At 40.1% G+C, this 27,891-nt stretch overlaps 1 protein-coding gene across 1 annotated transcript in view; it reads left to right on the top strand.

Moving 5' to 3' along the window:
• Nucleotides 1-294: 294 nt before the first annotated feature.
• SAMD4A (sterile alpha motif domain containing 4A) overlaps nucleotides 295-27,891 on the top strand; it is a gene marked incomplete at its 3' end in the record, with an annotated part of 179,553 nt that continues 151,956 nt past the window's right edge. Inside the window, exon 1 of the mRNA XM_023760767.1 lies at nucleotides 295-478. The remainder of the gene's footprint in view (nucleotides 479-27,891) is intronic.

Here is a 27,891-nt window from a genome sequence, read left to right as displayed (position 1 = left end):
ATGTGGTTTATAATGGATGCATACTCTTCTGTTCTTTGGATACATAATTTATTTAACCATTTTTCTGTTATTGAAAATTTAGATGATGTCTAGTTTTCTATAATGAAATATGCTTATGTTTTTATCCTTCTGGTCATAATTATTATTCTTGCTTCCTGGAGAACCCAATTAATTTCTTCATGATTAAGTAATTCTGATTATTACTTTTATATTCTAGGAGTTTTACTGTAGTTCATATCTGTGGCTGGTTTCATTGTCATTTTTGTTTTCTTCATCCATCAAGTATTTCTTGTATTAGCCAGAATGGGTCTCAAATGAATTGCAGTAACAAGTCATGCTTTTCTATTCATTTTTTTAAGAGAAAATAACCAACCCTTGAAAAACTGGCAATGTAAGAGGATGGTGTTTGCTCTCTAGATAATTGAAGGGGCAATCACAAGAAGAAAAGAGAAAAGGATTTCAGGAGAAACAATATCTGGTAAATTATAATCTTTGCCCAATGGAAACTATTTCACGAATGCTTAATTTTGATTGAAAATGGCCTCTTCTTAAAGGCTGAAGGAGACCATCTCAAGTAAGGGGTACTTGAACCATCAGCATGTACATGTTTTTCTCCAGCTGAATAAAGCTTATATTTTAATAAACACATTTGCTATTTAAAAACAAAACCCAGCATCTTTAAGTGAAGAGGTCCTGTATGCAGCTTCCCTTTTAAAGAGGTATCTCAGGCAATAGAGAGAGATGGTTTGCTTCCATCTGGCCCCATGAGCCATAAGAGGATGAGTGAGGGGGAGACTCAGATGGGCAGTGGCATTATGGGTTCTCTGGGAAAACGAAGTGAGGATTACTGTGCCTTCGTTCTGCTAGGATTTCTTCTGCAGTATCTGCTGAGATTTCTCGACCAGATCCTGTACAGGAAGATGACTCATGTGCTACCTACTCTAAGAATATATGTCTTTGTTTCTTCTCTTACAAAGTAAAATATGGTTGCCATAGATTTTCAGAGATTTATAATAGAGATTCAGAACATAGAAAGCAAAAGTCTCCCGTAACCCACACCCCTCCCTACTAGGCGACTGCTGTTGCTGTGCTCTATATGCCCATCTTGGTTTTCTCTATGCCCATATTAACATATGTTATCTGAATAACGGACAGAACAAAAATGCTACCTTTCCAAGTGCCAGTGTAATCAGTTTCTCCTGGTTAAAGGTAAAATGATAAGTACAGACAACAGGACAGAACTGGCAGGTATGGGAAATGGCAGCAGGAGGGAAAGCTGAAGGAAAGGAAGGAGTAAGAGCCGCAATTTTTATTATTCAGAGGTTAGATTTTTATCACTGAATCAGATTTAATTGGTGGTTGTACTTTTTCCCTGGGGAACACATTAAAATAGTCATTATGACAAGATGACTAAGTCATGAATGAATTTAAAATATGTAACTAGTCTCAGCCCTACTAACATACCAGCAGCTTGTGGGAGCCTACTTTTTGCATTAGAATTTAAGGGACAGGAGTGTGCGTTGCTAATGTGAGGACGTTTTTCTTTTCATTTTGGGAACACTACGAATCATGCATTTTATAAGGCCTACGATTTCCAGTAACCATGAATGATTACTTGTGTTGCTTACAATAACAGGTACTTAAATAATGAAGACAGTAGAATTTTTCTGTGTGAAATCCCACTTTGTTCATTAAAACACCTACTGTAGGGCATGAGCTATACTCAGTATCAAAGGCACAAACTTGTAAAATTGCTGCTGTCGCTGTCTGGTGTTTGGCACATGCTTTCCCATCCATCTGGAATGCCTCCTTCTCTCCCATCTAATGACACATCTCTCATCCTCTGTAGACTGACTTAGCAGATCCCTCACTGATGTGCTTCTCGCATTTGAACTATCTTCACTGAAGTGTCATCTCATTGTCTTACGTACACAATAGCATAGATGTTGAGTTGCTTGAGGTCAGGGTCCTCCTATTTGTCATAGCCACAGAGTAAAAATGGGTACCTGGCTGGTGCTAAATATCTAGAGAGCTATAGATATGTAGATAGACATTTGTTGAATAAGTGATTACATGAACTAATCATTCAGTAATGGTGATTAAAATCGTTACATTTCTCACTACAATACAAGGAGTCAAGAACAGTCTTAAGAGGCGTACAGGTGTAGTGTAATGTCCCTCCTAATGTAGACTGTTAGTGCCAGATAATTGGATATTTAGGTATTTGGATTAAGCAGGGCATCTAAAAGTGTTTAGTGGGGTTAAATGGGAGGAAAAGCTTTAATATAACATCTTAATGGCCCACCTCATTCAAAATTATTAAAAATTTGTTAACTGTCTTATGAGGGCATTTCAGGAAAATATAAGATAAAGGTCTTTGCCTCATGGAGCACACATGTTTTCCAAATTGTATTTTTAGTGGGAGGATACTGGTTTTTTGCCTTCCATGTTAACCATTCCAGTGTGGGACTGCTAAGCTACGGATTTTAGTCATTCAGAACTGTGATTTAGAAATTAGAGTTCAGGTAAGGTTCAAGAAATAGTATCTTTTCAACCTAGAAAAAATAGGGTCACGGGAGCCTCACCTAGCAGATCTCTTTCCTAGTGGAATTAGGCTCCCAGGTCTAGAAGGGAGGGATCATGATCTTCCTATTTAGGATCAGAATTAGATCATGGTATGTGATGTGGGAAGATGTATCAATTCGGTCCTGGCAGGAGAGAGGGGTAATGGGGGAAAGAAAAGGACCGTTAACAAAGCTGAGGACGGGGGTCAGAGAAATCAGCAAACTTGGCAGAGTTAACTACAGAAAGCCATTACCGCTCCTTAGCCCTAAGGAGACAGGGAAAGGGAGAGTCTCTTGGAACCTTGTAAGGGGTTTAGCTGCAGGAAAGGGCCACCTGGTGGGAGCTGAGGCCTTTGGGGGAATAGTGCAGTCACCTGGCAAAGCGGCCTGGCAGGGCAGGAGCCCAGGGGATAAACACCCCAACCTTTCTCTCTGCCCTCTCCTCAGTTTCCTGCAGGTCATTGATTGGATGACTCCAATGAACCCCAGAGAGCAGGATACTAAGACATGCAGTCTGAGGAGGCTGGCCTTCTGGGGCCCAGGGCAGGGTGAGGAGGGGAGAGAGTGGATCTGAGGAGCAATTGGACAATATCCAGCCAAAAAAGACACTCTTGGTTATGAAAAGTAGCCTTCCTGTTCATAGTATTCCTGTGTCCATTGAGGGGTTAAGTGGTAACCTCATTCGTTAGGATTGACTTCTAAATCAGATACCCTGAAAGGGAGCCCCATGCAGAAGTGTTTTGTTTGGCTTACACAGCATTTTTGTAAACAAACCAACTAAACAACAACAACAAAAATACTCCTATATTGTCTTTGGGGAGATTGACTTCAAAAATCTGAGTTTCATTCCTCTTTTAACAAATGGAAATTGGCAGCACTGAACATGTACCGTATTACTATGTGAGAACAATCTGCTGGACTTAGTAGGAGCTGCTCCTTTAAACAGACAGGAACTCTTCACTTTGCCTCAATCCCCACCACTCCCTCCTAACCCACACTGCTTCTGCCTGATCCCTTTAGATATTCCAGTTTGTGGCCTCAACAAAGCACTTTAGAGGAGGAAGGACAGATGAGTCACACTTAATCTAGAAAGAGAATGAGTTCTTTCTTGGAAGGTGTACTTCTCCACAAAGGGAATAGAGACTAATCTGGTCCCTGGGGCCACAGTCTGAATGTTTGTTAGACTAGCGAGGAGAAAGCTTTGCATAGATAAATGAAGTTCAGTTTGAATCTTTAGGTCAGTCTCTAAGTTTACCTTTAAACTTTTCGTTCTTGTCCACAGAGCAAAGATTATTGGATGGATTATGTTTCCAGCTTATTCCTTATTTCAGAGCAAGGGCATGCTAGGGAGAGAGGAAGGCTGAAGTGGGTCAGAGCGGACTTTGAGCAAGAAGGGAAATGAGGATGTGCAAATGGGGAGAGCAGCCTTTTCACTCTTTGGTCCCCTCTTTCTCTAATGAGAGAGAGGACATTTTCTAACTTGTTGCCTTGTCCCTTCACGAGAGCTGAGTCTCAGAATTCTCCTGTCCTTAAGCCCAAAGGTTGTCTAGCTATGTTATTTTTAAAAATTGTGTAACTATCTATAATAATAAAAGTGTAATATGCTAATTAGACCGGACAGCTGAACGACCTTCTGGATGTCATTCCGGATGTCCTTCTGGATGAAGCTGCCACGGCAAGGTCTGAGGCAGAGGTGGTTAGGGGGCAATCAGGCAGGCAGGTGAGCAGTTAGGGGTGATCAGGCAGGCAGGTGAGTGGTTAGGGGCGGTCAGGCAGGCATGCAGAGTGGTTAGGGGTGATCAGGCTGGCAGGCAAGTGGTTAGGAGCGTTCAGGCAGGCAGGCCAGTGGTTAGGGGCGATCATGCAGGCAAGCAGTTAGGAGCCAGCGGTCCCGGATGTCCGAGAGGGATGTCCGACTGCCAGTTTAGGCCTGATCCCGCAGGGATCTGGCAGTCGGACATCCTCCCGAGAGGTCCAGGATTGCAAGACGGTGCAGGCCAGGCTGAGGGACCCCGCCACCCCCCGTGCATGAATTTCGTGCACCAGGCCTCTAGTACATAATATAAAATTTACCATTTTCTCCATTTTTAAATGTACAGTTCAGTGGCATTAAGTGTATTCATATTGTGCAGCCATCACCACCATCCATCCATCTCCAGAACGCTTCATCTTCCCAAACGGAAACTGTAGGCGATGAACACATACTTCCTTCCCATTCCCCTCCACCCCAGCCCTAGGCAACCAGCATTCTACTGCCTGTCTCTATGAATTTGACCACTCTAGGCACCTCATATAGCTGGAATCATGCAATATTTGTTCTTTTGTGTCTGGTTTATTCCATCTGGCACAGTGTCTTCAAGGTGTATCCATGTTGTAGCAGATACCAGGATTGCCTTCCTTTTTAAGACTGAACAATATTCCATTGTTTGTAGTATATCCCGGTTTGTTCATTCTTCATTCAGCTATCAGAATTTGGGTTGTTTCCACCTTTTGGCAATTGTGAGTCATGCTGCTGTGAACATAGGTACACAAATATCCATTCAAGTCTCTGCTATCAGTTACTTTCAAATATTACATAACTAGTCCCACACAGACTGTAGAAAACTTGGAAGATACAGGTTAAAACAAGCAAGTAAACAAACAAACAAACAAGCAAGCTATGGGTGACCTTAGTATCAAGGACGATGGTAATGACAATAGCATGTGTGTGGCCCTCACTATGTGTCAGTCCCTCTGCTAAATAAGTGCTTTACCTGTTTATACGTAATAATGGCTCTATGAGGTGGGCACTATTGTTCTCCTCATTACAGATGAGAAAAGGGAAGCACAAACAAGGTTAAAAGCTAGAGAGTGCCACCACCAGGGTTTGAACTCAGGCAGTCTAGTTTCAGAGTCGTTGCCTCGCATGACTGTTATCTTACCCTGTTCACCAAGGCTCATCCCAGTATAGCCATAGCCTTCTAAAGCTTTTTCCTCTGCAAATACCTATGTAACTATATGTATATATACAGTGAGGTAATACTATATATACATCATATTTTATAATTTGCTTCCTTTATTCAGTAATAAAAGCAAGTATCAACAGTTTAAATAACCGTAGGATACGATGATATAAATGTTAATATTGTGATGATAGAAAAAAAGTTAGTTTTGCCCAGTTTTTCACTATTATAAAATACTATGCTATACATACACATTTCTTAGAACACTCATCTGAATCTTTTCTTTAGGAAAAAAATAGATTTGCTGTGTCAAAATTTATTTTTTCCTCTCATTCCCTTTATTAAAAACTGCTTTGTTTTTCTGATTTTTACCAGCTTATGGCAAAACAAAGTAGAGAAGAAAGTAGATGACCTGTAATTTAATAATATAAACAGCACTGTCAGGAACATCCTATTACTTACATTTTTGGGCAGTGGTCCTGATTCCTTTAGCATAAACTTCTAGAAGGGGAATTGCTGGGATAATGCACATTTACATATTTGATAGACATTCCCAAATAGTATGCCTGCTTTTACAACCTTTAATTCCTGTTATCAAATTGCCCTGCATATTTGGAGTAATAGCTATTGTTTGAAGGGGTAAGGACTGAAATCAGGACTTCTTTTTTAACTTAACATAAAGGCAACTTGTTAGATGTTTATGACAGAAAGAGATTACATTTTTATCTGCTAGTGCCATCCATTGAATATAATCTAAGCACCTTAACTTGTTTTATTAAACTATAAATAGGATAGTTAGAGCCCACAAGTTTTGCATGAAAATTTTTTTTCTCTGCACTATGAGAAAATTAAAAAACACACACACCTCTACTGCTTGGATTGTGTCAAGACAAATGAGCTCTAATTTCTATGATAAAAGATTTAAGAGTTAGAAGTGCTGAGTTCTAATTCTGTCCCCAGTGTTTCTTTGTCTATATGATCTCGGAAGGTTACTTGTCTTGTTTTAATCTTCTCATCTATTCAGTGGGTGACGGGGGGAGGGGGGCAGAATAGCATTCACAGTATTTTTGTAAAAAAAAAAGACCAGACTCAGTATTATTGTAAGAATTAAATGGGATAACCTCACACCTATGAGAATGGCTATTATATAAAACACAGGAAGAAATAATAAGTATTGGAGAGGATGTAGGGAAAAGAACCCTTGTGCACTGTTGGTGGGATTATAAATTGGTACAACCACTATGGAAAACAGTATGGAGGTACCTTATAAAATTAAGAATAGACCCACCATATGATCCAGCAATTCTTTTTCTGGGTATTTATCCGAAGAATACAAAAACACTAATTCAGAATTACACATGTACCCCTCTGTTCATTGCAGCATTATGTACAGTAATTGAGCTATAGAAACAACCTAAGTGTCCATCAGTGGATGAATGGATAGAAAAGAATGTGAACACACAGTGGAATACTGTACTACTTAGCCATAAAAAGGTGAAATACTGCCATTGTGACAACATGGATGGATCTTAAGGGTATTATGCCAGTGAAAAAGTCCAATGGAAAAGGACAAAAAGCCATATGATTCCATTCATATGGGGAGATGTAAAACAAAAAGCAACCGACAAACAAAAACAGACTTATGGATACAAACGATGGAATGGTGGTTACCACAGGGAATGGGAGATGGGAGGAGGGTGAATTGGGTAAAGGAGGCTCATATATATGGTAATGGAAGGAAATTAGACTTCAGGTGGTGAGCACCCAATACAGATGTTGAATTATAATGTTGTATATCTGAAATTTATATATTATTAACCAATGTTACCTCAATAAATGAATAAAAAGAAATTAAATGTGATAACAACATGGGTGAAAATGTAGAGTGCTTATTAAAGACAAAGCAATATACAAATGTGTTATCATTAGTGACAATAGTAATCCTTTCCCTACAATTTTCAGGTATAGTTCCTTCTGATCACTCCTCAAATTACAGATCAATTACTCAGGTGGGCAGCTCCTTAAAACTCGGTGCCTCTTCTTAAAACACTGGGAGTTCTCTATGGAAACTCAGGAGGATTTATGGACTTGTAGTCTTGGGTCTTGGAGAGAAGAGCCATATTTCTGCAGACTCCCAGAGTACTCATTCTACTTTTAATTCTACTCCAAACCTCGTACCACATCACTCCTAATGCCAGACCGGGGTGACTAATAACCTTTTGGCAGATCAAATTTCAGTGTTAAAATCCAGGAAGCAGAGCTCTGTCCTGGCCGTTTCTTCTTTTAAAATTACAGCTAGAAATCTCCTTTCTGTTTTTAGGCAAGCTGGATGCCTGGCTTCTGCCAGAGCAAAGGGCAGCCAGGCCCCTCATTTGTGCACATCACTGTCATAAACCCGGGCAGTCTGGTGAGGCAGCTCCTTAGGAAACGATATTTCAGCGTTAAATGGCCCACACCTGAAAACAGGCTCTTTGGAAAACATTTCCCAGGGTTTTACGGTTGTTACTGGTTTTGTTTTTCTTTTTATGTTTTTTTTCCTAAAAGATCTTTATTAATGTTTATCCAGTACTTCCATTGACCCAATCTGGTGAACTGTCAACAGGATATAGTTTCTCTCAGAATTTGTTATTCTGCTGAAACCGTGCAGCAGTGTTTTTGTGATTGAGTTAACCACCAGATAACCTCTGCCCTTAACTTTCTAGACTAAAATGGTTTGTCTCTGTTGTCCAGAACTTCGGGTTGGTATCTCTCGAGTAATAGTTTAGCATGTAAAGCTTATTAAAAGCTTGTGACTGGCCCGGCTGGTGTGCTCAGTGGGTGAGCGTTGACCTACGAACTGGGAGGTCACGGTTTGATTCCTGATCAGGGCATAGGACTGGGTTGCAGGCTCGATCCCCAGTGAGGGGTGTGCAGGAAGCAGCCAATCAATGATTCTTTCTCATCATTGATGTTTCTATCCCTCCTTCTTTCTTCCTCTCTGAAATCAATAAAAAATATATTAAAATTTTTTTTTTAAAAAGAGCTTGCTACTAACAGCATAGATGGACTTGGAGACCGTGATGCTAAGCAAAATAAGCCATTCGGAGAAAGATAAATATCACATGATCTCACTCATTTTGTGGAATATAATGAACAAAAATAGATCCAGAGACACAGAAGCATGGAACAGACTGTCAACCTCAGAGGGAAGGCAGGGGAGGGTAGTGGTGGTGGTGGTGGGGTGGTAAGAGATCAACCAAAGGACTTGTATGCATGCACATGACCAAAACCAATGGACACAGACAGTAGGGGGATGTGGGCATGTGCTGGGGGGTGGGAGTGGCCGGGGAGAGGTCAATGGGGGAAAAAAGGAGACTCATGTAATACTTTAAAGTGGTTCTCGCCGAACCGGTTTGGCTCAGTGGATAGAGCGTCGGCCTGCGGACTGAGAGGTCCCGGGTTCGATTCCGGTCAAGGGCATGTACCTGGGTTGCGGGCACATCCCCAGTGGGAGATGTGCAGGAGGCAGCTGATCGATGTTTCTCTCTCATCGATGTTTCTAACTCTCTATCTCTCTCCCTTTCTCTCTGTAAAAAATCAATAAAATATATTAAAAAAAAAATAAATAAAGTGGTTCTCAACCTTCTGGCCCTTTAAATACAGTTCCTCATGTTGTGACCCAACCATAAAATTATTTTCGTTGCTACTTCATAACTGTAATGTTGCTACTGTTATGAATCGTAATGTAAATATCTGATATGCAGGATGGTCTTAGGCGGCCCCTGTGAAAGGGTTGTTCGACCACCAAAGGGGTCGCGACCCACAGGTTGAGAACCGCTGCTTTAAACAATAAAGAATTTAAATTAAAAAAAAAAGCTTGCTACTGAAAAATAACAGGGGTTTTGCCTATAGGAGTCATCGTAGAGCCCCTTTCGTGGTAGGATTTCAAGGCAGGGTCCTCTGTTTTGCTAAGAGAACAGCAGCCAACAGTATCTACAGGCAGTGCTGCAGATGCCCACCAGCAACCTTAATTCTTCCGTGAGGAAGACAGTTTGCAGGGCAGGTGAGTCACAAGTTCCTCCAGGTTTTCTAGAAGCTACCATTTTATCACAGCAGTGCCAGGAAACAGCTTGCTCAGACTGTTAACTCGGCTCTGCACGGACCGCCTTCTCTGAGCTGCATTTCAGCAGCTGGGCTTTGCCTGCTACCAACAGTTGAAGGAAGAAATGGCCACCTGGCTTCAACTGAAATCTCCATTTCTTATTTCTCAGTTTATTTTGTGGAGGGACTGTGCCATAAATTCCTCCTGGAGCTCAGCAGTAGAAAATGGATGGTCTCTTCTGACAAATCCATCTGCTTCCACATTTATGAAATTGAGAATTTGTAACCTATCATGTTTCCCTTTTAGCTTTGGTTTCCTAAGCTCAGAGCCAAAATTAGTGCTTCGTTACAATAACTTTCATCTGTATTTCCTGGTAGTTATCTCCCCTTTCTTCCATGTGGATTAGCTTGTCTCTTTATTTCAATGATCCTGCACACGTGTTTATTTTAAGCAATTTTAAATCCTTTATGGAAGTAGGTAGGGTTCAGATTATAAATAAAATGGTAGCGCTTGTATTATTGTCACAGTCACATTATTGATTTGTCTTTGGTGTTAGTCTCCTGCTTCCCTCTGAACTTCTCCTTTACCCTTTTTGATTCATTCATATTTGGCTGGGAATGAAAAACAGGAATATGAACAAAAGAGGAAGATGATCCTAACAGAAACCTAGCAACATTTTTATAGTTTAAAGTTATAGAGCCTTCTGTACAAATATTTTCATTTTCTTGTAAATCAAAGAGACATCGCTTATCCTAAACACAGTATAAGAAAGAGAGTAATTGGTTAGTGAACTTGATTGAGGTTAAATAGTGGACTGTCAGTGTTAGAATTTATAAAGTACATTTTAGTTGAATCTCATGTCTGGGTGAGGTGTTGCTGTTTGAGGCAGAAAGTAGGCTAATGACTTGGAGAAAAGATGCTCACTTCTCAGACACTCTTACGTCAGTATCCATAAAAACTGATAAGGATACTAGGGTTGTAAAGCCATAGTCTGTCTGGAGTGACTTCAAGACTTTAGGATAAGGTGATGATTCTGGGTCATTGGAGTAGAAAGAAAACTCTGAAGGTATTTGGAATTAATGGTGGAGAGACTATCAAGGAAAACGATGTAGAAACAGACAGAGACAGCGGGATGCTGGGAAGCAGGTGGTACCAGAGACTTTCCTTCTTCTCTCACTGAGTCTCAGCTGGACCCAGAGAGGGCTAGTGGAGTTTTCCCTTAGGATTAAGTGGAAAATTACTGTTCAAAGGGGAAGCACATCTATTTGCTGCTGCTTTATTTTAAACCTATAATAATGCATTTGCTTATTGCTAGAAGACTGACCCCACACCCCTTTTAAAAATGAATGAAGCTGGTTGTAGTGCCATTACTTTTCTTCCCATTATGCCATCTTTAAAATTTTTTTTTATATTTCTTATTTATAGTTGGCATTCAATATGGTATTAGCTTCAGGTGTACAGCATAGTGGTTAGACATTTATATAACTTACAAAGTGATCCATTCAGTAAGTCTAGTTCCACCTGGCACCATTAGTTATAATTATTAAAATATTATTGACTGTATTCCCTATGCTGTACTTTACATCCCCGTGACTATTTTGTAACTGTCAATTTGTACTTCTTAATCTCTTCACCTTTTTCACCCAGCCTCCCAACCCCTTCCATCTGGCAACCATCAATTTGTTCTCTGTATCTATGAGTCTGTTTCTGTTTTGCTTGTTTATTTTGTTTTTTAGATTCCTCATATAAGTGAAATCATATGATCTTTGTCTTTTTCTGTCTGACTTATTTCACTTAGCGTAATACCCTTCAGCTTCATCTATGTTGTTGAAAATGGTAAGATTTCATTCTTTTTTTTATGACTGAGTAATATTCCATTATGTATGTACCACATCTATTTTATCCACTCTTCTATCAATGAACACAAGTACAATATCTTGATTATTGTAAATAATGCAATGAATATAGGAATGGACATATATTTTCAAAAAGTTTTTGCACAGTGAAGGAAACCAACAAAATGAAAAGGCAACCTACTGAATGGGAGAAAATATTCACCACTGATACATCTTAATGGGGTTAATATCCAAAATATAAAGAATAAAGAATTCATACAACTTAGCACCAAAAAACACAAATAATCCAATTAAAAAATGGACAGAGGACCTGAATAGACATTTCTCCAGAGGAATTACAGATGGCCAATAGACATGAAAACATGCTCAATGTCGCTAATTAGAAAGATGTAAATTAAAACCACAATGAGATAATACCTCACACCTGTCAGAGTGGCTGTCATCAATAAGTCAACAAACAAGTGTTAGGGAGGATGTGGAGAAAGGGACCCCTTGTGTACTGTTGGTAGGGCTGCAAATTGGTGCAGTCACTGTGGAAAACAGTATGGAGGCTCCTCAAAAAATTAAAAATAGAACTATCAGATGACCCACCAAGCCCACTTCTGGGCATTTACCCGAACAAGTGCCATTGCTATTTTAAATGTCATTGTTTTATTTGTATCTTACTTTTCAGTAGCCCAGAAATAATTAAACCTGAAAATACTGCAGAATATGTACAATTTAGGCAATTGTATGAATATGAGTTTTTAACTCTGAGATAAATGAGCTGTGTGGTGACTTAACAATAGCTACCTCTTGCTTGAAGCAGAAACTGATCAGTGCTAGCCTTTACAAAGCTTGTGGTGACCAACTCTGTCTGGAGTCCAGTGTGCATAGCTCTGGCTCCCATCATGCCCATTAGCCTGTGAAATTGATTTGTTTTTAATGGTTGTACAGGCATTTGGCTTGTAGCTAACTTCACGGTTGCGCAAGGAGCCCTGTTTTCCGTACTGTTCTGTGAGTAAGCAGTGAGACCATTCAAGGACTGGTGTGCCTGGACTAGTCATTCCCGGGGACACTTACAGTTCTTTTACAACTTGTTCCATTCCACATCCTAGAAGGCATTTAAAAACGGGGGGCGGGGGGGGGCTTTTCTACTTTCATTATTTTATTTTAAAGAATTTCTTGTCCTACTTTTAAAAACTTTATTTTTATTTTTTATTTTGACCATTTTTAGAGCAGTTTAAAATTCACAGGAAAATTGAGGGAAGGTACAAAGATTTCCCCTATATTCCACCCCCCACACTATTATTTTATTTGAATATTTCATTCCTGAGCTGGCCCTTGGTAACCATAGTTGTTTAAAGTATGGTTAGCTGTTTGCTCTTTGCTTGGCTGTTCTAGTTTTTGGTATTTCAGGTGCTGATTTATTCCTGCTTAAGTAACTGTTCCAGCAAGAATGGTGTATTTCCACAATGCCATTTGTTTATTTAATTTTTAAAAAATGTAATATATTTTTATTTATTTCAGAGAGGAAGAAAGAGGGAGCGAGAGATAGAAAAACCAGTGGTGAGAATCATTGATTGGCTGCCTCCTACAGATCCTTCATTAGGGATTGAGCCTGCACCCTGGGGAATGTGCCCTGACTGGGAATGGAATCATGACCTCCTGATTCATAGGTCGATGCTCAACCACTGAACCACACTGTCCGGGTATATTCAATTTATTAATTAAAGTAGAGTTGGCATACAATAGTATATTAGTTTCAGATGTACAACATGGCAGTTTGACATTTATATACATTAGGAGGTGATCACCACACTAAATCTAATAACCATATGTTATGCCAAGTTATTACACCATTATTGACTTTATTCCCTATGCTATACACTACATCTCCATGGCTTTCTGTTCTATAAGTGGGAGTTTGTACCTCTTATTTCCCTTCACCATTTGCCCATCCTCCCACTCCCTCCCCTCTGGTAGTCATCAGTTTGTTCTCTGTTTCTATGAGTCTGTTTTTGTTTGGTTTGGTTTGGTCATTTGTTTTTTTTAGATTCCATGTGTAAGTGAAATCACATGGTATTGTTTGTCTTTCTCTGACTTACTTCACTTAGCATAATATCCTCTAAGTCCTTGTCACAAATGGCAAGACTTCTTTCTTTTTTATTGCTGAGTAATATTCCATTGTGTGTGTGTGCTTGTGTGTATGACATATCTTTTAACCCACTCATCTGTTGATGGACACCAAGGTTGTTTCCATAACTTGGCTATTGTAAATAATGCTGCAATGAACATAGGGGCGTATATGTCTTTTCAAATTGGTGTTTTTGATTCCTTCAGCCAACACATGCCTTTTAAACAGAATTTTTCTCTTTAAGGCATATTGTACATTTCTCTCTGAATTTATTGAAGACACACGATTAAATCTGTATCGTTATTGAAGCAATTCAGGTGTGGGAAAGAGACTCTCCAATCAAGAAGGAAAGGAAGCACCAGGGGTGATGTCAAATGCAGAGAGACTTGGGGCCACTCCTGTGGCATTCAAAGTGAGCTGCCAGTGGAAGAAAACTCCCCGTTCTGAATAAGGAGTCAATGGGCCTCTGTGCAAGATGGAACTTTATTTCAGGGACTTCATTGGAAACCCATTAGATTAGATGGTCTTCAGTCTTCTGTAGTCTGAAATTTTATGAACTCTCATAAAAGTTGTTTATAAATCTTAAATGAAGAGAAAAAGGGCTCCCTGGTTTAAGTTTAGTTTCTATCTAATATGCACCTTTAAAGGTTGAGTTCCCATTGCACTTCTGATCTTTTTTTAAGCAATGAAATCTATCACACGTACAAAAGAGTATGTCACGTTTTATGTACCGTGAAAGATTAAGACGATGTTGAACACTCCTGTGCCTACCACTCAGCCTCAGAACTAGAACATTCCGAGTGGCTTTGAAGACGTCTGTTAATGTGCATTTCTGGGCTGCTTTAAAGTGTTAGATTTGTGCACCAGTGTTCTATGTGTAAGCACTAATATCAGTGAGTATCAAGTGAGAGTGGCTCAGCCATTTTTATCTCCAAACTCTTTTTAGATTTCCAGTCTCTCTGATATTGGACTGAAGAACAGTTAAATTTTCCACGTAGAAGCTCATCTTTAACAAGCTAATTATCCTGCTTAAAAATAATAGCATTGTTCATGATTTTAGTTTTCCTGTTCACATGATGATTACAGCGGTGGGAGCTTCCCTGAGCACAGGATGAGTATATGTCAGTTTGAGCTTCCGTTATGGAGAAGGCCAGGCGTCTGTACATTGAAAATTTACCCAGGCCCCGGAGGACGTGGGAGACCAGGGAGCATAACTATGGGAAACTGTCTTTAAGTCGCCAACATTAAATCCAGACAAGGTGGCATTGTTTCCTAGGTGCCTGATAGAGGCATTTCTGATGTGGATTTTTTTTTTTTGGTTGCCATCTTCAATTCCCAAGAGCCAAGATTGGATGCATACATTTAAAAAATCAGTGCTTTGGTGAAAATCAGAGTTTTGAAGAAGGAGTTTAGAATAAAACAGTATTGAGCTCATTTCCATAGGTATTTATCATTGAATAGCCACCAAATTGCATCCTTTAAAAATGGGCAGGGAACCTCAGGGTGATGCAGATGCCTAACATGACAATTCTCAGGAGGCCCCATGGAATGCCCGTCCTGCTGAGAGTTTGGGCTCACGGCCAGAGGTCCTGGTTCTCTTTTAGAAATGGCCCGATCTGACACTGAGGGCTTACCCTGTGTCAGGCCTTGTGTTAAGCACTTTGTCCACAGGTGCCATCACACAACAACTCCACTGAGTGGGTACTACCATAAACGGGGAAACTGAGGCCCCCACGAGCTGGCACCTGCCGGCACTGCATTACTTTAATCAGCATTTGTGTCGAGTCCTGTAGAGAGAGCGTTGCACAGCGGTTAAGAGGATGAGCTGTGGGGCAGACCGTTTGGGTTCACGTTACACTCAGCTACTTAACGAGCTCTGTGATCTTGGGCAAGTTTACTTAACCTCTGTGTGCCTGTTTCCTCATCCGTGAAACGGGGATAATAGTCTTGCCTTCCATTTAGGAAGGTGCTTAGGATTAAGAAGTAATGACTGTAAAATACTTGGTCCGGTGCCTGGCGCATAGTAAATGCTTAGGAAAGTCTAGCTGATTGGCAGAAAAAGGAGAGCCAGTGTTGAGCATTTCTCTAAGTCTGGGGCTACGTAAATATTTTAGAAATAATTCACTTTTTATACAAGCAATAATTTTTGTTTTAAAGCAGTTGGAAAATGAATAAAAAATAAAACGGTAAAAACTTTATCCCATTCTCCAAAAAGAATTTTTATTAATTTATGTTCTATTTTCTTCTGTGCTGTTTTTAATATCATTGTAATCATAATCATACTATTATAAACAACTTTGCATCCTTTTACACTTAAAATGATCATGTAATGATTGAGCCTTATTGTACTATCTTCATAAATATCATTTTAATGGCTCTAATGATTTCTATATTGCTCCATTGCTTGATATTTGACTATTAAAATTAATGTTTTCATAAACATCTTTGGGAATTAAATGTATTTTCTTAAAATAGATTGGGGCATTGAGCACACACACATATGTATATATAACTTTAAAAAACTATTTTACAGAATCACCACTTTCCACAGTGACTAACTTTTAAAGGAATCCATGCCTTTACAACAACCTTGTTAAGCAGTTAAAAGCGACTCATTCCTCTGGCTACTCTGGTGGAGAAAGACTAGAGCTTAACTTAGAATAAAACAGTATTGAACTCATTTCCATAGGTATTTATCAGGTGCCGATGTTTACCTTAGGACTGTTCTAAGTGCTAGAAGGGTGAGGAAATGGTAAACAGAAGTTTAAGGATCAGCCCCACCGTTTTAGGAAATATGAAGTATGTCCTTTCTGCTGAAAGGAAAAGAGCCAGACCTCCATATGCTTTAATTAGGGTGCGTGTGTGTGCGTGTGCGTGTGCGTGCCTGTTTATGAATGCTCTTGTTGCTTCCATGCCACGGGCTCTCACTTCATGTGGTTTCCAATAGTGAGAGTTCAAGATTGGAGAGCACCCTGCCGTCCTGCTTGGCCATCACAGATTCGTATGTCATCCGTGTTTACAAGCTGTTTGCAAAATGTTGCTTGGTGCTGCTTAATCTGTGGCATGTGCCTGCTTCTAATTCATCCCTTTGTGGGAGGCAGAGCTGAGCCAGGGGAGGGCGTGTGCCCTGCACAGTCAGGCCGGGCGTGAGGCTGCTTCTCTGAGCAGGCACAGTAACCTCGAAAGATGAAGGGCACAGGCCCTTTTGGTCTCCGAGTTCCAGAAATCATCACTGGGCTGTCAGCATTCACTCGGCACATTTCTTTGGGGTTTTCGGCGAAATGTCTTGTCAGAATGTCTGTTTTAAAGGTTTAGTTTTCAAAGTCTGGGGAGATTTAGTCACGCAGAGAGTTCTTCATTCAGGAAGCTGCATGGTCCTTGGCACCGTGTTTTTGATGCTCCCCACCTCCCTCGTTAAGTCTTTTAGTTTGGTGGCTGCAGGGAACCTGTGGCTTGGCTATTTCCTTCCCTGTGGCAATGCTGTGGCAGGTATATGGGTGGTCAGCCCACCTTCACTTATTTGCCAACACTGTCTTTGGTGCTATCCAAGAATACAGAGGACCCGGGTCTACGTTAGAAGGAAATTCCTCTCAGGGCTGTGCAATCCTTCCTGCCTGGGGAGGAGGCAGAGGTGGCTGCGAGGACTGGGTGTCCCTGCCCAGTGGCGATTCCACAAGGAATGTGGGCAGCCTTTGGAAGCTGGAAAAGGCATGAAATGAGACTGTCCCCTAGAGCCTCCGGAAGGAATGCAGCCCTGCCAACACCTTGATTGCAGCCCAGCGAAGCCCATTTTGGACTTACCTCCAGAGCTATAAAATCAGAAGTGTGTGTTGTTCAAACCACGAAGTTTATGGTTATTTGTTACAGCAGCCGACAGGAAACTCATGCAGTCCCAATATGGTCACCAAAGGCAGGCTCTGTCTGCTCCTTGGAAAACCACCAGGGCGGATAGTCAGTGATATAATAGTTGGACTCTGACACAACCTTACAGTAGCTCAGCTCCATGCTCTCTGGGACCCCAATGCTTTTGTGGGGGGCTAATTTATGCATCTGGAGAGGGAGGTGCATTTAAAAGGACCCAGGTTTGAAAGAAGCAGCTGTAATTGACTAGTACATTATTACAGGTTCCTTTTGCCACACTGTACTTCTAGTCCATGCCACATGATTATTTTAAGTGAAAATTGTCAAAGAAAGCGAAGCTAGTTAAGTCCTCCCTGCGTCAGAGTGACAGCAGTTAGTAGAATCACTCAGAATACCTTGTCGGAGTGTTTAAACTTGCTTGCAGGATCGAAGGCATTATTTAGTCTTTGAAATAAAAGTAAAATCGCCATCTCTTTGTGGTTTTCTTTTCCCAGGAAGGAATTTATTTGCTCTCTTGAAAATAGGGGCCCTTGAGGACCTTTGCAAGGTTCTCCCTTAGCTAGGACTGCTGGCATTAAGTTGCAGTATCTCCATTGGTGACTCCACCGTGCGTGTGTGTGTGTGTGTGTGTGTGTGTGTGTGTGTGTGTGTGTGTTTCTAACTTTCAACTCATTAGTGAATTCCTTTTGTCTTTTGATCTTTCTGCAACCTGGTTTCTGTTTTTAACTGTAAGCATGCCCCGTCCCTTCCAGAACTAGATCACTTTCATTTTGTTCTGAATATGAAATAAGAATTTCAAAAGGAGCCCTAACCGGTTTGGCTCAGTGGATAGAGCGTCGGCCTGTGGACTCAAGGGTCCCAGGTTCGATTCCGGCCAAGGGCATGTACCTTGGTTTCGGGCACATCCCCAGTGGGGAGTGTGCAGGAGGCAGCTGATCGATGTTTCTCTCTCAATCAATGTTTCTAACTCTCTCTCCCTCTCCCTTCCTCTCTGTAAAAAAATCAATAAAATGTTTAAAAAGAAAAAAAAAGAATTTCAAAAGGAAACCAGAGCCCTTGGTCGCATTTTCTCCTCCAAACAAGCTAGGACGCATTTCTTCCGCTGAGAGCGAAATGGAAATAGGGCTGAACCCGCATCTTCATTGGGAATGACGACAATGTATTTCTACAAAAATATAAACTGAACTTTACAATGTAAAGAAGGAACAAAGTCATCTATAGAAAAGCAGGGCCTGGCCCCAGAGCTCACAGAGTCCCCATTATAGTCGGTCCAGAAAAGCGTTTTCTTTACCCGAGAACTTACCAGCCAGCCCGGCCTGGCACTGCGGCTGGCTGACACCAGTCCTTACTATTCTCTCTCCTCGGCGTCTGAAAAGTATTTCTTTTTGAGCACGTTTTTCTGATTTTTGGTTCTGTGCCTCTGCAGCTGGATAGTGCTCACAGCTAAATGTTTTCTGTGATAAGGTTAATTTCCGAAGCTTTCGATATTTGTTGAGCCAAGTCACTGTTGATAACGTCTTACAACTATAAAAGTCCATTCTGATTTTTTTAAAAAGTCAATTCAGTTCTCCTGTGAAATAGCTGATAGTCAGTGATATAATAGTTTGACTCTGACGAAATCTTACAATAGTTCAGCTCCAGTGCATTTTTTAGGGGTGAGTGTGGAAAAAATAAGCTATGAAAGGCACTTGTGGCCAGATGGGAAAAGAGACAGTTCTCTCTCTCTCTCTCTCTCTCTCTCCCCCCTCCCTCTCTCTCTTTCCCATTTTCTCAACAGCAGATATGCCCCAAACTGTAGAATTAAAATAAGAATCTGTTTGGGTCCATGATAATGTTTTTAAAAATATTTTTATTGATTTCAGAGAGGAAAGGAAAGGGAGAGAGAGATAGAAACAGAAATGATGAGGGAGAATCATTGATCGGCTGCCTCCTGCACACCCCCTATTGGGGATCGAGCCTGCAACCCGGGCATGTGCCCTTGACCTGAATCCCTGTGAGACCCTTCATTCCTCAGGCTGATGCTCTATCCACTGAGCCAAACCAGCCAGGGCAGTTTAATTTTTCCTGATGTTTCACCTAATAATAATGAATAAAAATCAGCATGATGATAGCTAGAATTTATAGCACATTTCATTTGTGCATTAAGAATCTTATAAAAAAGAATCTTATTATAATTGTGATTACTCAAGGCTATATATAATAATGGCATAGAAAAATAGTGTACTTCAGTTTATAAGAGGAAGCCTTTGAATCTAGGTGCTGGGCATATGGGTCTTAAAGAAAAAGAAACTAAAAAATTCAAAGCGGAATTATGAATGAGTTAATAGTCATAGCTCACTTCCCTTCTTATCCATAAAGCCCCATTTATTAATAGTAACAGCATCAACAATAATGAGCACATTCCTTCTTTACCCTACAAGCAGCTCTCCATGCTGGGTGGTGCGCAGAATACCAGTTGCCTTGCAGACTGGGCAAAAATTCCCTGGGTAGCTCCCGGCCCCAGCAAACCACTTGGCCAACCTTTACATGGAAATTATAGCTTTAGAGGAGGCATTTCAAGATCCTTCCTTATGCTAACCTTTTCCCCTCTGGTTTTGACCTCTGGGTTCCTTTGTGGTTAAGAAGAGACAGGTTGATGGGAAATAAACCAGCAATAACTGTTGTCATAGGTAACAGATCTATTCCATTTGTGGTTAGGAACCCTGGAACCGCACCTTCCCTGGTTGACTCTGAAGTTCAGACCCTGGGTGGGTGGTAGCAGGTACCTTGACCACTGGAGCAGGATGTGTTTTTTAAAAATATATTTTTATTGATTTTTTACAGAGAGGAAGGGAGAGGGATAGAAAGTTAGAAACATCAATGAGAGAGAAACATCAATCAGCTGCCTCCTGCACACCCCCTACTGGGGATGTGCCCGCAACCAAGGTACATGCCCTTGACCAGAATCGAACCTGGGACCCTTGAGTCCACAGGCCGACGCTCTATCCACTGAGCCAAACCAGTTAGGGCTGGAGCAGGGTTTTGATTGGTTTCCAAATTACATTTCTGAGTAACACAGGATTTAAATGAAATCATTACTTTAAAAGTTGGTTATTTATGTCTGGAAAATAACAGCTAAAATTTACCTGGAAAATTTGTTTTATGTGCTTCACTTACATATAGTTAGCCAGTGCTAATGTCTCCACTTCCGTTAGCCTATCAGTTATTGTCCATATTCTCATGATAGGATGCCATTATTGTATTCACTTCAATATGATGGACTCTGTGTGTCTCCAAGCCTTCTCTGAGTCACCAGAAGCTCTTCCCTGCTCAGTAGAGTTTGGGCTGCTATTAATTTTTTTTACCTCTTATTTAAAATTGGTATCTTTCTCTGAATGTGAATGTCTTTATTTCCCCTAATGCTTATTCAGTAGTCAACTCTAATTGCTGTTTCTTCAGTCTAGGGGCATCTTCATTAGTTTAATTACTGTGGGAGCCTGTTTCCTCAATGTGCTAATAGCCTGAAAATGACTTATTTCCATGTTCTCTGTTGTGCTGTGCTACAAAACAGACAAAAAGAAAAATTTGTACAAGAAAACTGAAATGCACCCGTTTTCTCTAACTCCCCCATTCAAAGGAGCTGCACCCACCTTCATCTACCTGGGTGTCAGGGGCTCAAACTGGGAGAGAGGGTGGAGTGTGGGGAGGGGGCTGTCCCTGAGGCAGGCAGGAGCAGAAAGAGCAACAATCCTCATGAAGAGTGAAAGCCAAGGGAAGCAAATATTCTTGCCAACTCTAACAACAAGAGCAGGGATGCATACGGGAGCAGAAGGCCTGGGTCAGGAGCTGGGTGGAGACCCGAGGAGATGGGAGCAGATTGGGACGGAGGGAAGCAGGCAGCAGGCATTGCCAGGACCCAAACTGGGTGATCCTGATGGCCTCTGCTGGTGGGTAGGCACGGTGTGTGTGCATGCTAGGCTGGGTTAAAGAGCTAGGGCTGGTTGTTACCAGTCATGATGCAATAAAAAATGTCTTTACAATGTACCCAAAGGTTTGCACATATTGCTGAAAAAGTCACCCTGTCTGAAATATTTGGGTCCTTATGGTGCAGCTACTATTGCTAGGGTCCAGCTGGGAACATTTCTCTCTGTGCTCCTGCCTCACAGTGCCTGTATCAGCTCCCATGTCCTGATGAAGATGGACCATGGAGTGAATGGTGTTTGCACTTGACCTTTCTTCCACTCCTTTGTGAGGTTACTTCCCCCTGTGTCTTAATTTCACATGGTATCTCCCTCACGCCACCAATTGTACATCATAGGATGATTCGTATCTTTAAAGCAGAGGTTGGCAAGTGTGATCTGGGCAACCCAAAGGTCCCAAGACCCTTTCAGAGGATATGCAAGGTGAAATGTATTTTCACCATAATACTGAGGTTATTTGCCTTTTCTGTTCACATTATCTCATCAGTATACAGAGTACAAGTTTGTCAACAAGGATTCAGATTTTTCATGTTGCAAATAACCTTTAAAGAAACAAGTAGTTGTTGAGTTTTTGTGTATATGGAAAAATATTGCAATTTTAATTATTATTAAAATACTCCTTTCTTTTCAACTTCATTTCTGTGAGGTTAGGTTTTCTTCATATACTTTAACTGAAAGAGCATATCACCACAGACTGAAGTCTGAGAATTTGGCTGACCTCCATGAAGACAGACATGAAAGGGATTTGCGAAAATGTAAAACCTGTGGCTCTTCTCACTAAAGTTTTTTTTTCTGGAAAAATTACTTTTCATAAAAATATATTATTTATGTTAACATAGAATGGGTTAGTTATTTAAAACTAAATTAATGAATGAATATTTTCAAAGTCTCTTTAATTTGTAATACGGTTAATCTGGATAAATACGCTCTATATAAAAGTTCTTTGGGGTTCTCAGTAATTTTTAAGAGTGGACTGGACCTTCAGACTAAGAAGTTGAGAGCCACAGCTTTAAAGTAAGCATTCATTTGGATAATGCAGAAATTCAGGTGTTCAATGACATGAGTGTGTACCATAATGTCAGGTACCGGTGACAACAGGGACTGTTAGAGAGCCCTTGGTCAGGGTCTGTCCTGTCTTCAGTGTCATTTCTCTTCTTTCCTCCCCTTACATACCAGTCAAAAGCTCATAAACGTAAAACCTAATGTAAACCTCGGATAAATGTGTGGGAAACATTTAGTTACTATTTATTCTCTTTTCATAAAATGCTTCAAGTTGCCAATAACACTTTAATAAAAGCAAGCAGTTTTGCCCTTTTTGCCTAAGGGACACAGAGCTTTACAGCAAATTTCATTGATTTTCCATTATTTATTCGATAACACAAAACCCAAAGAACAGAAGAGGACTGGAGAAGCCACAGTATTTCTCCCAATTCAAAGAGAGAGGAAGCCTGTGAAATGGAAAGTGACTCTGTGATTGTCTAATAAAGTCCTAGAGTCAGAGGTGAGGTCAGGGTTGGGACCTTGTTCTCCTGAGTTCAGCTTTGTCATCTAAAATTGTACCAGTATTACTGTCACTTTTTCTTGGTAGTCTGCCCAGTGTGTGTTCGATAAAGATGAACTACCTAAGAGTGTGTTAGATACCACAGCTAGTGCCGAGGGAGGTAGACCAGAAGTCCAATGCCCTGGCTTCTCAAGAGCTCGCATTGCAACCTTGGACAAGTCACCAAACTTCCCCATTGCTTCTGGGTCATCTGTCCAATGAAGACTTACCCACCTGGAGAGGAGTGAGGCACCTTATAGTTTATAATGTAATTTATTTGTACTCTGTCTGTGTACTGTATTGAATGCTCAGAGCAAACCTCTGAAGTAACTAGGGCAGGTGTCATGCTTCTCTTTTGCAGTTGAGGAAATACCTGAGATTATGTGATTAGTGAGTGATGACAATTCTATTCCTAACAATACGCAATCTCTGCCAAGATTCTTAGGCCTGAATACTGTAAGTACTATGTTTAAGGAACATTGTGGGCTAAATGGATATCTGTGGGTTGACAGATACCCCTAATCACCTCTGATAACATTGTTTCTTAAAAAAGGTGTCTCAAGGTCCATATAACTTATTCAGAAATGAGCTTTTAGAACACAAAGCATTCTACAGTTGGGTACTGTCTGTACTCTATCTTAATGTTTATCATTTTCATTTTGTGACTTATTTGAAATCGTAATATGTATTACTAAAAAGTGAGAATATTTTATCTGAAAGTAATAGTTTTAAAAGTATAATATTTTAAAAAGCTTTACTTTATTACATAGAGGAAGCCACCCCTGCCCCATAAAAGGCAGATTTAATTATATAAGAGAGGGCAGAATTTCTCTTATCAGAAATTTCTTATGTAAAGGTAAAATTTTGTTGTAATCCATCCTCTTTTAAATGAAATTTACTTGTATTAATTAATTAATTTATTTATTTATTATTATTTTTTAATCCTCACCCAAGGATATTTTTCCATTGATTTTTAGAGAGAGTGGAAGGGAGAGGGAGAGACAGAGAGAAACATCAATGTGAGGGAGACACATCAATTGGTTGCCTCCTGCATGCATCCTGACCAGGGCCAGGGAACCTGCAACCAAGGTACGTGCCCTTGACCGGAATTGAGCTGGGGACTCTTCAATCCGCAGGCTGATGCTCTATCCACTGAGCCAAACCAGCTAGGGCTGAAATTTACTTGTATTTATAAGTGGCTCTGTAATTTGTGCTATACTTCATGTGACTGTATACAGCCACACACAATTTCTAGAGAAAATAACAAGTCAGATAGCTGCCTCTGTTTAAGTGTATGCTAAATAGAGAATGAAAATATAAACCATTCCACAGGAAAGATTATAAATTGCCTTGATCCCTCTGCTCATGCACATTTCATATATGTCTTTATTATTCTCTTGAAAACTCTTCAGTTACTCCATGCTTTCTTATATTCTGGGAAAAATATTTTCATAACTCTCTATTGAATTATGGGACAATGCCTATGTTTTGTTTTTGATTCTTTAGAGCTTCATAAGTCTTTATCAACAGGCACATCCCCCAAAAAGACCACATACTAATATATCACTTTTATTTGCTTTTCTTATTACATTAGAAGCTTTTTCTGCTCATTGTTGCTTTGTGTCATTGTGTGACGCTGTGTATGTCTTAGTGGTTGTGTCAATACTCTTTAAAGCATGAGATCTGAGCCTGGGAAGGCTCCCTCCGGGGTGAGGCCCCAAGCTCTTGGCAAGGTGATACCCTAAGTCATCCAAAACAAATCGCTCTGTCTTTAGATAACCAGATATAGTCAACATAATCTCTTTTACTAGCTCGTTCCAGATTTTAATAATATGCAACTTTACTGTTGTGAATTCCTTTGGTTCCTAAGCTTTTAGAGAATTAAACTTACCATCAATGTAGTATTGCTAAATTGATGTAATTATTTTGTTTTGACAAATTCAGAGCCTTTAAATGCCTATCTTGTACCCAGCCTTGCCATTGTTTATGTTTTCTGAAGTAACAATGCATACACTAAGAATTCTGAATTTTTTTTAAAAAGTAGAATTTTATTTTATAAGGTAGCAACAGAGAAATGATGTTCTTTAATTACAAAAAAAATAGTTTTGAATGTGAGCGAGTGAAAGCTGGAGCCAGAACTGGTATTTGTTTTCACCTTTTCAATTCACCTTTGAATAAAAATTTTCCTTGTTTTATTTAGGTGTCAAACAATTTATTAAAAACCCTGAAGAATAGCAAATATATATTTACAAACCAAAGGATTTTTAAAGATACTGATATTAAATACTTGATAAATGTGGAGATGTTTAGATGTGTTACTATTCTTTGCAATTCTATGAGAATAAGGGAGGGGAGATGAAAGGGTCATTCATTTTTTTGAGATAATATGTTCCCTAGGATGTATAAGGTATTTCTTTCTCAACTGTACATGAAAAGATTGTGCCCCCCCCAACACAACGGGCTCTTTCAACAAAAAATAAATATAACTGCACTGTTGTACATAAGCAACTGATAAGTTGTAGTATAAGAACATGCAAACATGAATTAGCATGTCAGTCATTTCCTTGAAAGCACTAAACCATCTTCATGCAAGTGGTTTGCTAAAATTATGTGAGGAAGAACCTGACAACTCGGAGGAAAGTGGTGTAGGAAGATATTTTAGGTTTGTCTGGTTCCCTGGTGGCTTCACATTTTGTCTTCTTTAAAGCTGAGAAAATGAACAAGCGTCTGGTATTCCATGTACTGTAACTGCATGCAGTCATTCTAATGAGTCATTAGATTTCATGATTAATTTTAAGAAGTCATCCAACCTTTTTTTCTGTTGGAGCTCTGACTACTCCTGCTCCCACATTATCTACAGAATTAATAGTCAGGTCCTACTGATGATAGCTTTCAACAACCAGAATCACCATTTAACCAGTGTACTGAGGACAATTCTTTTTTCTGCAGCTCATAACGATGCCTGCCTAGCTCATGCATTTCTTGAAAATTGGGTACCTTATTTTAATCACCATGTAAACTATGTTTTCACAAGTTTATTAATGACTACATTGTGTGGGAAAGACCCAAAGCCTTTCTGACATCACGATGGATGATGATACCTTTCAGGCCTGGCCCTGAGTTATTGGAGATTAGGATGATAGGATTTGTTCTTTAAGGAGCCATTCCATTCCTTACCCTGTTTTTTTCTTCAAGGGGTATGCAATTGATTGTGCCCAAACATTATCAGTCTTTGGCTGACAGACATTATAAGAATAAAATATTAAAAATTTTCAACTTGGGTGAGGTGGTTTCTAGTGTAACTCAAATTAAAACTGGCCTAGAGCTGTATGGTATTGCTGATATAGTAATTATTTCCAGTGGTGTGCTGAAGCCAGCTCAGACCAGCTGCAACAGGGCACAGCTCTTTCCAGCTACACTTTCAATGATGTCACCTAGGTAGCCTGAAATCAGCCATGTTGGGTGTATTTACACCAAGGAAATTGGAACGTGCTATTAACCCTCCCCTCCACACATCATCTGCTCACTGAATTGTTAATACATGTACCAATACATTGCTGCTTCAAAACTAAGAAATACAAAACTTAGTTTGATATCTTATTTTTAATTAAATTTTTTAAAATTACAGTTAACATTCAATATTATATTAGTTTCAGCATAGTAGTATTTTTATAACTTACAAAGTGATCCCCTCATAAGTCTAGTACACACCTGGCACCACACATAGTTGCTGCAATATTGTTGACTGTATTCCCTATACTGAACTTACATTCCTATGACTATCTTGTAACTGCTGCATTTTTTTGGAAGCCTTTTTGTTGTTGTTAATCGTCACCCAAGGATATTTTCCCATTGATTTTTAGAGAAAGTGGAAGGGAGGGGGAGAGACAGGAGAGAGAAACATCAACGTGAGAGAGACACATCAATTGGTTGCCTCCCACACGGGGCCGGATCAGGGCTAGGGATGGAGCCTGCAACTGAGGTACATGCCCTTGACCAGAATCAAACCTGGGACCCTTCAGTCTGAGGGCCGACACTATCCACTGAGCCAAACAGGCTAAGGCTGAAGTCTTCTTTTTTTAAAAAAATAACTTTATTGATTTTAGAGACAGGAAGTGGGAGAGAGAGACATGGATCGGTTGCCTCCTGAATGCTCCCCTGCTGGGTATCAAACCCACCCCTGGGCATGTGCCCTGACAGAATGGAACCCACCACCTTTTGGTATATGGAAGGGCACTCCAACCAACTGAGCCATACCCGCCAGGGTTGCAACTGCTGCATTTTTTGAGATCAGAAACAGTATCTACCAAGGTTCCATCACAAAAGGAATATCAAATAAGGCTTTTGCCATAGAAATCACAGGGTTAGCCAAACTACCTCCACTCAAGCACTTACCAAGCTTACCTCCCTTCACACCTGAAAACGAATAAGAGAATTTAAGCCTAGGTTAGAATAGGTAAGTATGCCTTCCAGTTTATTTTTAAATGTTTGATGGAATAGAGCCTTCTTGGGGCAGGTCTTTTCCAGTTTGGAGAGAGCCAGCTACAGTTACTAAAGTCTGTTTCCTCAGGGCGCTAGTCTTGCCTGGTATTCAGAGAAGTTGGCCAATCACTGATAAGATGCTTTTCTTTCCTTCCTCCACCCTTTTGTTTGTTTTATTTTTAAGCTAACACTTGTCCTTTGGAAAATTACTAAAAGATATATTGGGCAGGAAAGAAAAATGTTTTACTTCACTATTTATGGTATTGGATCTCTATAAAGCCAGGTACTTTTTCCCAAGGCTAACTATATCATAGGGCTAGAATCCTATAAAACAGTCATGTCTTTGAAAAAATATGTAGTTTTAATATAGAAAGATAAGAAAGACCCCCTTTATGGATCAATATATCTCTTTAAATATGTTTGGAGAGTAGATCCATAGAATCATTTACATGAATACTACTGCCATCAAATAAGTGCTTAACAAGATTTA

Source organism: Myotis lucifugus, unplaced genomic scaffold (genome assembly GCF_000147115.1).
Source record: "Myotis lucifugus unplaced genomic scaffold, Myoluc2.0 scaffold_191, whole genome shotgun sequence".
Taxonomy (NCBI): Eukaryota; Metazoa; Chordata; class Mammalia; order Chiroptera; family Vespertilionidae; genus Myotis; species Myotis lucifugus.
The sequence above is the reverse complement of the archived record's forward strand: the minus strand, read 5'-3'. Positions and strand labels throughout refer to the sequence as shown.